The sequence below is a fragment of the Bubalus bubalis genome, chromosome 17 (genome assembly GCF_019923935.1).
Source record: "Bubalus bubalis isolate 160015118507 breed Murrah chromosome 17, NDDB_SH_1, whole genome shotgun sequence".
NCBI classification, from domain to species: domain Eukaryota; kingdom Metazoa; phylum Chordata; class Mammalia; order Artiodactyla; family Bovidae; genus Bubalus; species Bubalus bubalis.
In genome coordinates this window covers 3,706,252-3,723,697 of record NC_059173.1, presented here as the reverse complement: position 1 = coordinate 3,723,697, position 17,446 = coordinate 3,706,252, and the positions used below count along the sequence as shown (strand labels likewise).

General features: G+C 43.3%; 2 protein-coding genes across 11 annotated transcripts in view; one reads left to right on the top strand and one right to left on the bottom strand.

Annotated features, from left to right (window-relative positions):
• The window catches only part of LOC102393336, a 57,064-nt gene extending 46,352 nt beyond the window's left edge, over window positions 1–10,712 (bottom strand). Inside the window, exon 1 of one of the 7 annotated variants that reach the window (XM_025267384.3) lies at window positions 10,483–10,712. The gene's annotated coding sequence lies outside the window, so the exon portion shown is untranslated. Of the gene's footprint in view, window positions 1–3,400; window positions 3,663–10,482 lie in introns of those variants that run through there. The other 6 variants (XM_044929969.2, XM_025267385.3, XM_025267386.3 and 3 more) reach the window with 6 other exon arrangements.
• Window positions 10,713–10,828: 116 nt separating this feature from the next.
• The window catches only part of HORMAD2 (HORMA domain containing 2), a 67,352-nt gene continuing 60,734 nt past the window's right edge, over window positions 10,829–17,446 (top strand). For 3 of the 4 annotated variants that reach the window (XM_044929968.2, XM_006069838.4, XM_025267381.3), the window contains exon 1: window positions 10,829–10,959. The gene's annotated coding sequence lies outside the window, so the exon portion shown is untranslated. The remainder of the gene's footprint in view (window positions 10,960–17,446) is intronic. The other variant, XM_006069840.4, reaches the window with a different exon arrangement.

Here is a 17,446-nt window from a genome sequence, read left to right as displayed (position 1 = left end):
CTGCCAACCAGAGGCCAGCAGCCTCCTCCCCTGGCAGGGCCTGGCAACCTGACTGGACCGGGGACCTGCCACGCCCACCGTGCTGCCCATCATAACAGAACTACCTGTGCAGCCTACACGGGGTGCCCCTAGAGCATGTGGACCTGGTGAGCAAGGGGCGCAGTGCTGGGACACAGAGGACGTCGCCCACAAAAGGCCACTTCTCCAAACTTGGGAAACAGAACCAACTTACTAGAGACATAGAAATAAAACCAGCAAATTCGGCAAAATGAGGCAACAGAGGAACACGTCCCAAACAAAGGAAGAAGATAAAACCCAGAAGAACTAAGTGAAATGGAGACACAGGCAATCTACCTGATACAGAGTTCAAAGTAATGATCATAACGATGGTCAAACAACTCAGAAGAATGGATGAACACAGTGAGAAGTTGAACAAAGAGTTAAAAGCTATAAAGAAGAACCAAATAGAGCTGAAGAACACAATAATTGAAATTTAAAATACATTAGAAGGAATCAATAGATTGGAAGATACAGAAGAATAGATCAGTTGAGATCACTGAAGCTGAACAGAGAAAAGAACAGAAAGAAATGAGGCCAGTTTGAGAGTCCTCTGGGACAACGCCAAGCATTCTAATATTTGCATTACAGAGATCCCAGAAGGAGAAGAAAGGGGTGGAGAGTATATCTGAAGATACAAGAGCTAAAAATTTCCCTAACCCAGGAAAGGAAACAGACATCCAAGTCCAAGAAATACAGGATAAACTGAAAAGGGATCACATCAAAACACACTGCAATTAAAATGGCAAAAATGAAAGATAAAGATACTATTAAGAGCAGCAAAGGGAAAGCAGCAAGTTATGTACAAAGGAAATCCCATTAAGTCTGCCAGCTGGATTTTCAGCAGAAACTCTGAAGACCAGAAAGGAGTGGCACTATATATATAAAGTGATGAAAGGGAAGAACCTACAACCAAGAAAACTCTATTCAGCTAAGTTTTCATTCAGGATTTGATAGAGAAAACAAAAATTTTACAGACAAGCAAACACTACAAAAGTTCACCTCCAAACTAGCTTTACAAGAAATGTTAAAGGGACTTCTCTAAGCAAAAAACAAAAGGCCACAACTAAAAACATGAATACAGAAATCAAAAGCTCATTGATAACAGGAAACACACAGAAAAGGTAGTCAATCAATCACATACAAGCTAATAGGAAGGTTAAAAGACAAGCAGTAAAACCAGTCTATGTCCACAATAAGTATTTAATGGGTACGCAAAACAGAAAGATGTAAAATATGTCAAAACCAGTAATCATGGGGGAAGGGGAATGTTAAGGAGGGGCCATTAAAATGCATTTGAAATTAAGAGATCAGCAACTTAAAATGATCATGTATACACACAGGTTGTTACATACAAACCTCATGGCAGCCACAAACCCAAAAATAATAGATACATGCACAGAAAAGATAAAGGAATTCAAACATCAAATCATAAAGGACAGTCATCAAATCACAAGGCAAGAGAACAAAAGAAGAAAGGAACAAAAATGAACTACAACAACTCCAACAAAACAATTCACGGCAGCAACAAACACACATCTATCAATAACCACTTTAAATGTAAATGGACAGACAATTGTAATAAAAAGACAGAGCAGTTGCACGGATGAAAAAACAAGACCCATATATACATATGCTGCCCACAAGAGACTCACTTCAGCTCTGAAGATACACACACTGAAAGGGAGGGGAGGCAAAAAGGTACTTGGTGAAAATGGAAATCCAAAGAAAGCCGAGGTAGCAATACTTAGAGCAGAAAAAATTGACTTTCAAACAAAGACTGTAATAAGAAACAAAGAAGGGATCAACCCAAGAAGAAAATGTAACAATTATAAGTACCTACGCACCCAACACAGGAACACCTAAATACACAGAGCAAACAGTAAGTGCTGCAATTCATGAGGTCGCAGAGTCGGACACGACTGAGCAACTGAGCTGAAATATTAAGTGGCATAAAGGGAGAGGTTGACAGTAACAATAATTGTAGGGGACCCTACTTACATCAATGGACAGATCATCCAGACAGAAAATCAATAAGGAAACATGACCTTAGATGACGTACTAGACCAAATGCAGTATACATATATATATATGTATAGAAAACATTCCATCCAAAAGCAGCAGAAAACACATTCTTTTCAAGTACATACAAAACATTCTTCAGGAGAGATCACATGCTAGACAACAAGTGTCAGTAAGTTCAAGAAAACTGAAACTGCATCAAGCATCTTTCCAACCACAATGCTATAAGACTAGGAATCAACTACAAGAAAAAACTGCAAAAAAAATGCAAACAGGTGGAGGGTAAACAATATGCGACAAATATATGACAAAGGTCCATATAGTACAAGCTGTGGTTTTTCCAGCAGTCATATAAGGATGTGAGAGCTGGTCCATAAAGAAGGCTGAGCACCAAAGAACTGATGCCTTTGAACTGTGGTACTGGAGAAGACTCTTGAGAGTCCCTTGGACTGCAAGGAGATCAAACCATTCAATCCTAAAGGAAATCAGTCCTGAATATTCATAGGAAGGACTGATGCTGAAGCTCCAACACTCTGGCCACATGATGCAAAGAGATGACTCATTGGAAAAGACTCTGATGCTGGAAAAGACTGAAGGCTAAAGGAGAAGGGGTCGCTAGAGAATGAGACAGTTAGATAGCATCACTAACTCAATGGACATGATCTGAGCAAACTCTGGGACAGGGAAGCCTGGCATGCTACATTCCATTGGGGTTGCAAAGAGTTGGATACGATTTGGTGGCTGAACAACGAACAATATGCTACTAAACAACCACTGAAGAAATCAGAAAAGAAATTTAAAAAACACCTGGAGATGAATGAAAATGAGGATACAACAATCCAAAATCTGTGAGATATAGCAGAAGCAGTTCCAAGAGGAAAATTTATATTTATACAAGCCTACCTCAGGAAACAAGAAAAATCTCAAATAAGCAACTGAACTTTACACCTAATGGAATTTTAAAAAGGAGAACAAACAAAACCCAAAGTTAGTAGAAAGAAAGAAATCATAAAGAGCAGAAAAAATGAAATAGAGACTTAAAAAACAATAGAAAAGATCAGTGAAACTAATCTTATCTTTGATAAAATAAACAAAATGGATAAACCTTTATCTGCTGCTGCTGCTAAGTCACTTCAGTCGTGTCTGACTCTGTGTGACCTCATAGACGGCAGCCCACCAGGCTCCCCCGTCCCTGGGATTCTCCAAGGCAAGAACACTGGAGTGGGCTGCCATTTCCTTCTCCAATGCATGAAAGTGAGAAGTGAAAGGGAAGTCGCTCAGTTGTGTCCAACTCTGAGCAGCCCCATGGACTGCAGCCTACCAGGCTCCTCTGTCCATGGGATTTGCCAGGCAAGAGTACTGGAGTGGGGTGCCATCACCTAGACTCATCAAGAAAAAGAGGGCCCAAATCAATAAAATCAGTAATGAAAAAAGAGAAGCCACAATCAACACCACATAAGTACAAAGGATAAGATTACTGTGAACAACTACATGTCAACCAAATGGACACCTAGAAGAAATGAACAGATTCCTAGAAATGTACAGTCTCCCAAGACTCAACCAGGAAGAAACAGAAAACATAAAAAATTTACCAGTAATTAAATTGAATTAGTAATAAAAAAAAAATCCCAACAAACAAAAGTCCAGGACTAGATGGCTTCACAGGTGAATTCTACCAAACATTTAGGGAAGAGTTAATACCAACCCTTCCCAAATTATTTCAAAAAATTGCAGAGGAAGGAAAGCTTCCAAACTCACTCTATAAGGCCAGCATAATTTGAACATATCCCAGTTAATCACTTGGATATTCGGGGTGCTTATAATAACATATGTGCATTCACTCAATGTGTTTACTGAGTAAGTCCTATATCTAGTCCCTTTTCAACAAATAAAGATTGGTGGAGGGAATATCCACAGCTTATTGATGAAGTCACGCTTAGAATTTCTCAATGCCTCTTTTAACTACAGTCTTTCTCTGCTGTGCACTGAGGTGACCCAGGTTAACACAACCCCTGGCAAATATGAGAACATGACTTCAGAGGAATCTGGCTTTCTGGTATAGCTTTTCTAGGTGTAAGTTACAGCAAACCTCTGAATGCTGCCTTCTTGCAGTTCTCTCTCCCTTTCATTTTTAAAGCTCTGTTGGTAATTTACTGTGTGATATCTTACCCACTTTCCAGCTGTTTAACCTTTCTCTTGGCAGGAAGCAGTTGCTTTTTGTTTGTTTAATGAGAAGAGATGTTAGAAAGGCCTGCCTCAGATGTCTTGTATTACTGTATTCAGTTCATGCTAAGATTGTAAGTATCCTGAATCTTAAATTAGGGATCTTCTCAGTCAGAGGCTATTAGTACTTACATATTTGCATTAGGTTAGTATGAACTAAAGGAAGGGGGAAAAAAGCCTCTTATGGGGCTGAGTTGGACGATGTTCTCATAGGACTCCTAAACCAATTTTGGTAACTGTCATTTTCCGCATCAGAACGTAGAAAGGGCCACACGTAGTGTGGCAAATCACCTCTCAGATCATGTACAGATGTACCAAGGTGCAATAACAGAAAGGCAGTTTAAAAATCTATTTCCTTTGAAATCTTTTCTATTAAATGATAAACATTAAGAAGAATAAAACCATTTTACATGTCAACAAAGTTCATAGCAGGAAACAGAACTAAGTAGCCAAACAGAACATTTCTATAATGTTTGAGCATTCAACACCTTCCCCAGGGCACTCAAGCAGGCAGCAGCCTGTCACCATACAGCCCCTGTCATTTCCTGTTCCAATTCATTAAGCCCCAGGCTTTCCCCAGAAACATACAACCCACGTGGAGATTCCTCTGCCAGTCAGAAAAGATCAATTCAAAGGATGCAGAAATTGATACGCCACTCTAGAGTGCATATGAACGCCATAATCAATTGCTGCCTACACATGGAATTGTGTTTTAGGTTGATAGCGTGTGGGCAAAAGCAGCAGGAGCAAAGTTTAGACCTTATATTCGGGGTTTCTTTCATACTGACTGGCTTCTCTGTGGCTGCCAATGAATGGATCAAGTTCAAAAGCTAAAGCCAAGTTGCCAATTTTTTTATCTTTGCTTCCTCTCTTAAAAAATACAATAAATAAGTAAGGATATAGCCAATTTACGCACACAGGCTTGATGAAAAACTTCAATCATTTGTCTCTCTTTCCTTCTCAGTGATACTTAAAATTCTAGGATTTCAGAGTCACATTCACAAACACTTTTATAAAAACCACTGATTCCCCCCACCTCAAAAAATCAAGTGGCTACTGTATGCCCCAATGGAAATGAGGATAATAGCCTAATGCAGAAATGAGAGGGCTCAAAACAACCTAGCTGGCATACTCCTCTTAACCGTGAGTGAGGCACCTGGGATGCGGAGGCAACACCAAGCTTTCAGAAGCTTGTTGCTGACAGGAGTGGAAAGATAAGCTCCTCCATCTCCCTTTCTTTCCTGGTTCTAAAGTCGTGGGCAAAATGTCTGCCTTTATTGTTTTGAAGTGGCCAAAACCACTGCCATAAAATGTGCAAAGCAAATTATATATACACATTCTCCTCCTAAAATGCCACCTCATTTGTGAAGCTGTCTTGATTCCCCATTCAGAATGCAGAGCTCCCTTCTCTACATGCTATAATTTATACCTCCATTAATGTTTGCAAACTATTTTCTATATGAATAATGTGTTTACAGGTCTCCCTCTCTTACCAAACTCCCTCTCTCTGAAAAGTTCCACAGCTCAGGGACCAAGTCATTATGTCTCTGCTCCCTACAAGGCCAAGCAGAGTTTTTTATAAATGGTAGGAGCAAAATAAATGTTTGATGAATGAATAAATATGGTGGTGTCAGACTTATGATGGCTAGAAGTTATGATGATGTTAAGAGCAGTTACTCCCCCACCTCAATGTCTTTTCTCTGCATTTGGCATCATGATTATGTACACTGAAGACGGAGAAAGATTTAGAGATTACATTTGATATTCAATATGTCTCTTTTGATCATGCTCAAGCAAAAACTGTCTCTTGGAAAAATTTCCAGTGTTAAACTGGTTTTGGTGGGAAAGTTTCAGTCAGTCAGACAAAAGGCAGCTCTGCTTTCCGTGATGGCAGTGTGCTGCCACGCACCAGAAAACAGCCGCAAAATACTCACAGCTGAGAGGGCTCCACAGACTCTACTAGGCAGCACGCCAGGTGCTACCTGCACAAACTGCCAAGAAGAAAGAAGGAACCCTGAATGGTCTTTGGGTCTCAAAAGCGGAAGTCTACCTAGACACAATGCGTGACAGCTGATTCAGGTACACGGAGTGAAAGGAGACACACTTGTCTAAAGCGAGAAAGGTCAACTTGAGGCAATGAAGAGCCATCTCAAAAAAGACTTTCCCCCTCCATTTTCATCTGTTTCACACGTTATTTTACTACTGGACACGGGATTTGGCAAAACTTTAACAACTGATTATTTGTAAATTTCTAAACAATGATCAATTTCTCCTACAACAAACGTTTTTTCCTTCCAAAACAAACAAGATACTTTGCTTTGACAGGGGCAATTTCCAATCTCTTAGCACTGAAAGGCATAAAAGAAGATGGAAAATTGTTTGAAATACCATATAGCACTTTTGAGTTTATCAGGCCATTATCCCAAGGGCTGGATCTAATCAAAAGATGAAGAGTACAAGCTCAAAAGCTTAGCTGACAAGAAGCAAGTCTTGGGATTTTTGTGTTTAAGCTGTAAGCCAGGTTCTCAGAAAAGTAATCAGAAACTAGACTGGCTGGAAATAAGAAAGCGCCTTGAAGTGAGAGGTGTGATACCATGGGTTGTAGCTGTGACTTGGTCTCTCAAAAACCCTGGCGACCTTGAGCAAATTACCCAAACTCTCATCTGTAAAGTTCCTTCATAATTTCTAAAGCCCCATCAATTTTTTTCATTATTTTAAAAAATATTTAAAATATCTTTTATTTATTTGGGTTCATCGGGTCTTAATTGCAGCATGTGAACCCTTTGTTGCGGCATGCAGAATCTAGCTCCCTGACCAGGGATGGAACCCAGGCCCCCTGCACTGGGGCATCTTAGCCACTGGACCACAAGGGATGCATATGTACATGCGAGCTCAGTCATGTCCAGCTCTTTGCAACCCCATAGACTACAGCCCGCCAGGCACCTCTGTCCACGGAGTTTTCTGGGCAAGACAATGGGAGTGCGGTGTCATTTCCTTCCTTCTCCAGGGCATCTTCCTGACCCAGGGATCTAACCTGTCCCTCTTTTGTCTCTTGCATTGGCAGGCAGATTCTTCATCACTGCACCACCTGGGAAGCCTAGCATGATCCATTTTTAATTGTCTAATGTTGTTCCTTAAGTCATCTATTAGTTCATCCAACAATATAAATACTTATTGAATACCTTCAATAAATATAATAAAGGACAGTTTCTGTCCCCAAAGAGTGGTTAAGTCAGTGAGGAAAGTGACGGCTTCACCCACAGCTGCTAGGTGCTCATTTATCCATTTCAGTTCTAAACAAAGGTCACGAAGGAGCGCAGAAGGGACAGTGAATGGAAAGGAGTAGGAGAAACTCCATAGAAGCTCTTGGGAGGAAAAGAGGGTCATTTATCATTTCAGTCCATCAAATGTATTGAGTGATTACTGTGTGCGAGCCACTGTGCTGGGCACTGGGGATCCTGTGGGGACCTGAAGAGATGAGACCTTTAATGAAGCTTACTTGTATTCTTGGTGGTGAAGAAAGAAAAACAGGTTAACACATAAATGAGATCCAGATTGCACTTAGTTCTAGGAAGAAAACAGTGATAATGAGAGAGAATCGGCATGCGTCTGTGGTGTGGACTTCACCAGCACAGGGAAGGCTCTTTGGACATAGTGGTGATCAGCTGACCGAGACCTGAAGGCAGGTGGGAATGAGCACAGCCAGCACGGCGGGGCTAGCAGCCCAGCTAGAGGGAAGCAGGAAAATGCCTGGACCGCAAAGGGCTAGAGCAGAGAGACCATCTGCGTGGTCGGCTCAAAGAACAGTTACTTTTGGAAAACGTGGAATTAAAGCGGAATGGCTGACCCTTGAACAACACAGGTTTGAACTGCATGGGTCCATCTACACGCTGAGTGTTGCCAATAAATACTCTAGTAACTCTACGATCCACAGCTGGCTTAAACTTCAGATGCGAATCTCAGATGAGGGCTGCTGCTGCTGCTGCTAAGTCCCTTCAGTAGTGTCCGACTTGGTGCGACTCCATAGACGGCAGCCCACCAGGCTCCCTGTCCCTGGGATTCTCCAGGCAAGAACACTGGAGCGGGTTACCATTTCCTTCTCCAATGCATGAAAGTGAAAAGTGAAAGGGAAGTCGCTCAGTCGTGTCCGACTCTTAGCGACCCCATGGACTGCAGCCTACCAGGCTTCTCCGTCCATGGGATTTTCCAGGCAAGAGTACTGGAGTGGGGTGCCATTGCCTTCTCTGCAGATGAGGGAGGCCGACTACAAATTTATACTCGGATTTTTGACTGTGAGGGCTGTCAGTACCCTGACATCCCAGCTGTTCAAGGGTCAACGGCAGTTCTCAACTAAGCGTGATTCTGCCGCCCAGGGGACATCTGACAATGTCTGAAAACATTCTGAGTTGTCAAACGATTTGGATTTGAGCTGGGCGGGTACTACTGCTGAGACTGAGAAAAACTGCACTGAAGAAATTAACTGCCCAAAGATGGGTTTTAGTCATTATGTTATAAACTCACGGTTTTGCCAACTTGAATCTTTTTTTTTTTTTTTTTTAACTGTGGAAACAAATTAAAAATAGGTTTCAAGGGGACTTCTCTGGCAGCCCAGTGATTAAGAATCTGCCTTCTAATGCCGGGACACAGGTTCGAACTCTGGTGGAGGAACTAGAATCCCACATGCTGCGGGACTGCTAAGCCCGCCGACCGCAACAAAAGATGTCACAATGAAGATGGCACGTGCTACAACTAAGACCAGACGCAGCCAAAGACAAATGAAATAAATATTAAAAAAAAATAGATTCCAAGCGACCCGCCACTTCATCCACTCTCTGAGGAAACCCTACTGCAGAGGTTCGAGGGGCTCTGTGACCCGCTGAGGAGCTCCACAAGATTCTACGTGTGCAGCTGAACCCGTGGGAACGGGGCCTGAGGGGATGCACCCCACTGCTCACTGGGGTTACCTCTGCGCAAGGGACGAGGTTAAGGGCAGTGTAAGAGGAGTACATGTTAAGTGCTTTATTTCCAAAATTACCAACGCATACTATATGCAGAGTACATCATGAGAAACACTGGACTGGAAGAAACACAAGCTGGAATCAAGATTGCCAGGAGAAATATCAATAACCTCAGATATGCAGATGACACCACCCTTATGGTAGAAAGTGAAGAGGAACTAAAAAGCCTCTTGATGAAAGTGAAAGTGGAGAGTGAAAAAGTTGGCTTAAAGCTCAACATTCAGAAAACGAAGATCACGGCATCTGGTCCCATCACTTCATGGGAAATAGATGGGGAAACAGTGGAAACAGTGTCAGACTTTATTTTTTGGGGCTCCAAAAATCACTGCAGATGGTGACTGCAAGCCATGAAATTAAAAGAGGCTTACTCCTTGGAAGGAAAGTTATGACCAACCTAGACAGCATATTGCAAAGCAGAGACATTACTTTGCCAACAAAGGTTTGTCTAGTCAAGGCTATGGTTTTTCCTGTGGTCATGTATGGATGTGAGAGTTGGACTGTGAGGAAGGTTGAGCGCCGAAGAATTGATGCTTTTGAACTGTGGTGTTGGAGAAGACTCTTGAGAGTCCCTTGGACTGCAAGGAGATCCAACCAGTCCATTCTGAAGGAGATCAGCCCTGGGATTTCTCTGGAAGGAATGATGCTAAAGCTGAAACTCCAGTGCTTTGGCCACCTCATGGGAAGAGTTGACTCATTGGAAAAGACTCTGATGCTGGGAGGGATTGGGGGCAAGAGGAGAAGGGGACGACAGAGGATGAGATGGCTGGATGGCATCACTGACTCGATGGACGTGAATCTGAGTGAACTCCGGGAGTTGGTGATGGACAGGGAGGCCTGGCGTGCTGCGATTCATGGGGTCGCAAAGAGTCGGACACGACTGAGCGACTGATCTGATCTAATCTGATTAAAAATAACGCAAAGCAGGGTCCACACAGGGAAGAACTAGAGATGCCCTCCGGCGCGAAACCTCTGTGGCCTGGGTGTCCACCGCCCTTCGTCGTCGTCAACCCGCTCTCTCGGGCGCTTGCCTCCGGTCCCCTGCGCCGCCCCCACGCGGGCCCCCTGGCCTCTCTGGGGCCCCTCGCTCCGGGCCTCGCCCGACATGAACCCCACAGTCCCTCAGGCTCCAACCCAGGACCCTCGCTGCCCGCGAGATGCTCACCGCCGCTCTCTCACCTCAGCCGGCAGGCATCTCCTCGACTGAAGGTTTACCGCGCGGAGCGGCCCCGAGCCGAGAGCCGCGTCGAGGTGCGTGTGCGGCGCCTCGAGCTCAGCGCGGGTCCCTCAAGCCGGAGCGAGCCCTCAGAAAAGCGAGAAACGCCGCAGAACCGACGCCGCGCCGGCGGCCTAACGGCTCGGCTCCCGGGCTGTGAACCACCGCCCCGCGGGGCACGCGGACCCGGCGTGGGGGGCGGGGCTAGCTGGGGAGAGCCAGTCCCCTGTCGCCCTTATTTGCATATGCATGAGACGGCGCGAGGCCGGTCTCTCAGGAGAGCGCGAGAATTAATGAATTATTCACGAAGCGTCTTGTCTCGCCCCGCCCAGGAAGGCCTCGTTGACTATTCACAAGCGCCAGAGGCGAGTTTCAGCCAGAAAAGGCGGTTGAGCCCCAGTCACCGGAAGGCGTCAACCGGCTGAGGTGAGAGCCGCCCAAACGCGAGGAATACGGAGAAAAACGGGCGCTTTGAACGTTGTTAGTTCTCCTAGGGTTTTTGGGGGTTTTTTTTCGTTTATTTTTACCTGAGGCTTTAACTTTGATTTGAAAGTATTTCTCTTGAGGCCTGAAGTACTCTGAGTAGCGAGAAAGTCGGGGCTGAGAGGAAGGACAGAGAAAACCCCCCAGGTTCCGTTTTCCCCCAAAAGCTTGATGATGAAAAATGTCACATTTACTGAGAGGTCGGGGCGGGGGTGGGGGGTGGAAAGAATTGTACTGGAAACACATTTCCACTATCAAGGTAGCTTTTAAATGAGATATCGGTGGAAAAGAAGGAATCAGTTCTGGGCGGGGGCGGGGGGGGGGCAGTGGCGGGTAATCGGCCCCCAAAACAGACCGATACCTGCGTGTTGCAACACGCAGTCGGATGGGGAGCTTTGAGGGATTATCTTCTCGATCGGGTTTTCTCCAGCCGTGGAGGCGTTTTGCCAGAATCAATGGCTGGCGCAGCCCAGGAGGGGAGCGAGGAGGGTGTGAGTCCCCACGGGCTGACCTCCAGCTCGTCTTTCGCCTTATCCAGGATTTGCCATTTAATCTCCTGGACTTTAGTTCCCCAAACAGTGCAGAGTGTATCTTGAAACTCAAGACTAGCCAATCACCAAAATGTTTTCAGTTGTGCAGAGCACTGGACTCGGTGTGCAATAGTACATCGTGTACTTGGCTGATGAAATCGAAGAAAAAGTAAAGGAGTTTTAATCTAATTAGGATAATCTAATTTCTCCTCCACTGGGCCATAAATCTCTTGAGATGGGAACAGTATTTTACATCTTTGTAAGCCTACTCAAAGATTCGTGCATGGTAGTTGCCCAGTAAATGTTGAATAGAATGAATAATTGAAGTAGCATGAAGAAGATATTAAAAAACCAAAAGAGCATGAACAAATACCCAGTTAATACGGTGGAAACCATTTACTCTGAGTGAGCAGGGAGTAGGGGAATTAACAGGACCAAATGGGATTTGTTAAAATAGAGAATAATAATTTGTGGGACCAAACTCTGTGAAACCTCTGAGTAACAGGGTGAATTTTGGCAAACAAAGTCCCTTTGCTGGATTTTCCTAGTCTTTGTAGTTTTTTATTTTACATTTAAATCTATGATCCATTTTTAATTAATATTAGTATGTGATATCAGATTTAGGTTGAGGGGTTTGGGGATTTTTTGGTCTATGGATGTCCTGTTGTTCCAGCACTATTTGTTAAAAAGACCACCCTTCCTCCACTGAATTGACTTTCCTTTTCTTTAAACCTGAAGGGATTGGGTTAGTTGCAGAGAATGTCTCCTCCTCCTTCCAACTTTATGGTGCAAGCCCATTTATGTTGACATGTACTTCCTTTGAGTAAAGCCATCCTTCATATCATATACATGTAAGGAAGGTCATCTAGCTGCATTTTAGAATCCAGGTATTGGATATTATTCCTTTGCTCGAAAATGGATCTTCTTGTTTAAAAAAAATGGTTTTGAAAGATTGGGAAAGCTGGGTGGAAACCAACTGTTCCTGTCTTTGGGCGTGTGTAATGAAGCTTTGTTTCTTTGTGTGTCACTCAGAATGCCACCTCCCCTTCCACACGCACCACCCTCCTCCCACCCTCCTAGGAGGCTTAGGCCTTCAGAAACTAAACAATAGCTGGTTAATCTTTATCTGAATCTTGGATTCACACATAAAAGGGTAAAGTAGTTATTGTGTCTCCATTTTAAATAGGGCAGTTGACACGTAGGTCAAGAGGTAAACCCAGAGTGAGTCTTTATCTGAGAAAACACAGAAATTTTCCCTTTCTCAAGAAGATCATAATCCTCGTCAGAGCAGACATATCAAGCATAAGAATGAATGGTATTGAGGCCCAGTGAAGTTTCAGATGTGTGTGAATCCAATACACAAGCAAAGTGTAAGACAAATGTCAAAGACATTTGAAAGTTAGAGTTCTGTTCTTAAAACTCACAGGTTTGAAATCTCTCTTAGGTTTTTAGATAATGAGTCAGAACTAGGAGATAAAAAATCAGAATAATTCTCTGAGAATACATGATCTATGGAGTCATAACCTCCTGGGGCTGTCAGCTGGTAAGCTTTCAAAATTCAGCAGAGTTTGTACTTGAATAGGAGACCTCCATAAAACACCTGCTCAAAGGGAAAACAACAGTTGCAACAGAATAGTTAGAAGTTGAAAGGAAACTGGCTATTTAAAACAATTATTTAGATCTTTTTTGCCTTCCTGAAGCCAGCTTATTTTAGAACATGGAAAAGAGACACTACCATGCTTAGAAACCAGCAAGAAAGCCCAGCAACTAGGAAGGTGCTGGTAGTGCATTATTTTGGATGCAATGAAAGCAAGGGAATTTAATTGTGCTGAGTCACTGTAGGAAAACCCCTAAATTATGAGTCAGATTTTCTTGATTTTTATTCTCAGTTCTGTCACTAAGTGGTTGATTGACCTTGACTTCTCTGGACCTTGATTTTTTTCATCTAGAAAAATAAATGTCTGGACTAGATCATTTAAAGTTCCTTCTGCCTCTAAAATTCTATAATTCTTTTCTAGACCCTTAATTCTTCCTTGTCCCGGTATTACTTCTCTATTGATTCAGCATATATTTTTTTTAGCACCTACCTACTTTATTCCAGAACTGCATGATGCAAATCATTGCAGATGGTAACTGAAGCCATGACATTAAAAGATGCTTGCTCCTTGGAAGGAAAGCTATGACAAACCTAAACAGCGTATTAAAAAGCAGAGACATCACTCTGCCAACAAAGATCTGCATAGTCAAATCTATGGTTTTTCCAGTAGTCATGTACAGAGAGAGAGTTGGACCATAAAGAATGCCGAGTGCCGAAGAATGGATGCTTTCAAACTGTGGTGCTGGAGAAGACTCTTGAGTCCCTTGGACTGCAAGGAGAGCAAATCAGTCCATCCTAAAGGAAATCAATCCTGACTATCCATTGGAAGGACTGATGCTGACGCTCCAATACTTTGGCCACCTGAGGCAAAGAGCTGACTCATTGGAAACGAGCCTGATGCTGGGAGAGATTGGAGGCAAAAGGAGAAGGAGGCAGCGGAGGATAAAATGGTTAGATAGCATAATCAACTCAATGGACATGAATTTGAGTAAACTCCAGGAGATAGTGGAGGACAGAGAAACCTGGTGTGCTACAGTCCATGGGGTCGCAAAGAGTCAGACCACTTAGCAACTGAAAAACAACAACCAACTTTATTCCAGTACTGCATGATGCTAACGACTCCAGAATGATCTAAACTAGACACAAAAGTTTATATATGATTCCACTTATATGAAATAAATGTCCAGAATAGGCAAACTGATAGAGATGAAAAGTAGATTAATGGTTGCAAGGAGTCAAGGGAGGGGAAAATGAGGAGTGATTGCTAGTGGAAATAGGGTTTCTTTTAGGGTAACAAAAATCTTCTGAAATTAGATAGTAGTGATGTTTGCAAAACTTCATGAATATATGAAAACCTACTGAAGTATACCTTAAAACAAAACCTTAAAAAATAACGAACTAGGCAGATACAACTTTGCCCTCATGTTATCTCACAGCAGGGTGGGATGGTACATAAATGCAAAATGATACAGTATATATTACAATGTGCACATAACCGGGACTTGATGGTGAACCAGGGATGATGAATTTGAGAAACTGACACTAACCCCGTGTCTAGAAGGTGAGTAGGAATTGGAAAGGAAGGAGGATATTTCAGGCAGAGGGAACATTGCAAAAACCTGAAAGCTGAGAGAATATAGATTAATTAAAGAAGATAAAGTTCATGGGGTTGCAAAGAGTCAGACCTGACCAAGCGATTAAAACTTGTTTTGGGCTTCCCTGGTGGCTCAGTGGCAAAGAATCTGCCTGCAATGCTGAAGACCCGGGTTCAATCCTGAACTGAGCGGCTAACACTTTCAAAATAGACAAGGGACTTCCCTGTTTGGGAAGAATCCGCCTGCCAATGCAGGGGACATGGGTTTGATCTCTGGTCCAGGAAGATTCCACATGCCGCAGAGCAACCAAGTGCATGTGCCACACACAACTACTGAGCCCATGTTTACAGCCTGTCAGCTGCAATCGCTGGTGCCATGCACCTCGAGCCCATGCTTTGCAAGAAGAGAAGCCAGCACAGTGAGAAGCCCACACACTGAAACTAGAGGGTAGCCCCCTCATGAGCAATGAAGATCCAGAGCAGCTAAAAATAAATAATTAAAAATTTAAAAAGTAGATAAGAATAGCTGATGCATAAAAGTATAAGGGAAAATAGTTAGAGGTGTGGCTAAGGAGGATTGAGCCCGATCTTGAGAAGTTTGGATTTCATCCTGAGGGCACCGGGGGCCCACTGAAGCATTTCAGTCCAGGAAATTACAGAGTCCCGTTGGTAGTCTAAGAATACTTTGGCTGCAATACCAAGAACAGACTGGAGATGGGTAAGGCCAATGACAGACTGGTGGTTGAACAAATCCAGGCGAAAGATGAAGCTGATCTGATCTAAAGCAGAGATGACAACCATGTGCATAAAATGAGGAGTGGACGCTTGAGAAATATTAGGAGACTGGCTGTAGGAATGAGGGAGGGAACAGAGCTGAGTCAGAGTTTTTAGGCTTGAGCAACCCAGGTATTTGATGCTTGTCATCCACTCAGCTGAGGTACAGAAACCGGTTTAGGGCAAAAGGATTCACATTTGGATATGTTGGGAAAATCCAACTGAAACTGGTTCATAGTCAGAGGTACAGATCTGCAACTCCCCAGCAAAACCTAGGTTCGGGTATACATATAAGAGTTGTTAGAATAGATATAGTAATGGAAACAGTGAGAATGTATTTGTTTGCCCAGGGCGTGTATTTAAAATGTTAAAAGAAAAACACTAGGACAGAACTGTGACGAACACCAAAAGTTTAAAAGGGGGCAAGGAAAAAAGCCTGAAGACAACAATGAGAAGAAACAACGGCAGGTGGGAAGAAAACAAGAGTTCAGATACTAAAATCAGATTTAAAACTAAACTTGCATATAATGAAATGTGTATTGGACAGTGTTCCAAATGCCTTACAAATAATGGCTTATTTAGTCCTCACAACAAGCCTGGGATGTAGATACTATTCAGTTCAGTTCAGTCGCTCAGTCATGTCCGACTCTTCAAGACCCCATGAATTGCAGCACACCAGGCCTCCCTGTCCATCACCAACTCCCGGAGTTCACTGAGACTCATGTCCATCGAGTCAGTGATGCCATCCAGCCATCTCATCCTCTGTCGTCCCCTTCTCCTCCTTCCCTCAATCCCTCCCAGCATCGGAGTCTTTTCCAAATGAGTCAACTCTTCGCATGAGGTGGCCAAAGTACTGGAGTTTCAGCTTTAGCATCAGTCCTTCCAAAGAACACCCAGGACTGATCTCCTTTAGGACGGACTGGTTGGATCTCCTTGCAGTCCAAGGGACTCTCAAGAGTCTTCTCCAACACCACAGTTCAAAAGCATCAATTCTTCGGCGCTCAGCCTTCTTCACAGTCCAACTTTCACATCCATACATGACCACTGGAAAAACCATAGCCTTGACTAGATGGACCTTTGTTGGCAAAGTAATGTCTCTGCTTTTGAATATGCTGTCTAGGTTGGTCATAACTTTCCTTCCAAGGAGTAAGTGTCTTTTAATTTCATGTCTGCAAATACCATTTGCAGTGATTTTGGAGCCCCACAAAAATAAAGTCTGACACTATTTCCACTGTTTTCCCGTCTATTTCCCATGAAGTGATGGGACCAGATGCCATGATCTTGGTTTTCTGAATGTTGAGCTTTAAGCCAACTTTTTCACTCTCCTCGATTGCCGGGGTCCAGCCCCGGTGGATCCAGGGAATTCGAAGCGGGGACGGCGTCAGCGAGGATCAGGAAACAACTGCTTAATTAAACTTTAATTAAGGATATAAAGAGTAATAGAATAAGGATAGCTCAGTGAGGAAATTCAGTGGAGAAAAGAGGCTGAAATAAGGATAGCTCAGTGAGGAAATTCAGTGGAGAAAAGAGGCTGAATAATTCAGCCAGAAGGTGAGAGAAAAACGACATGGGGAGACCAAGTTTTGGTGAACAAGGCCCGCACTTTATTTTTCAAAGTAGTTTTTATACCTTAAGTTATGCATAGAGGATAATGGGGGAAGGGGTAGAGTCATGCAGCAAGCCAGACTTTCTTCCTGCAAACTTATCATATGCAAAAGCTTAGGTGATTTGCGTCATCTTCTGGCCCGGAGGCCTGTTAACATTTTAAGACCCTTTCTTCAGAAAACTTAATTTTCTCTAAAAGTGATTGGTCAGGAGCCACCCTCCAAAAGCATTAGATAAAGTTGCATTCCTACAGAGCAAAGGTGTGGTGGGCTATAACAAGAAAAAGAGTTAACTCAAGGGTCCCAGGTTACAAACATTAAAGCTACTACT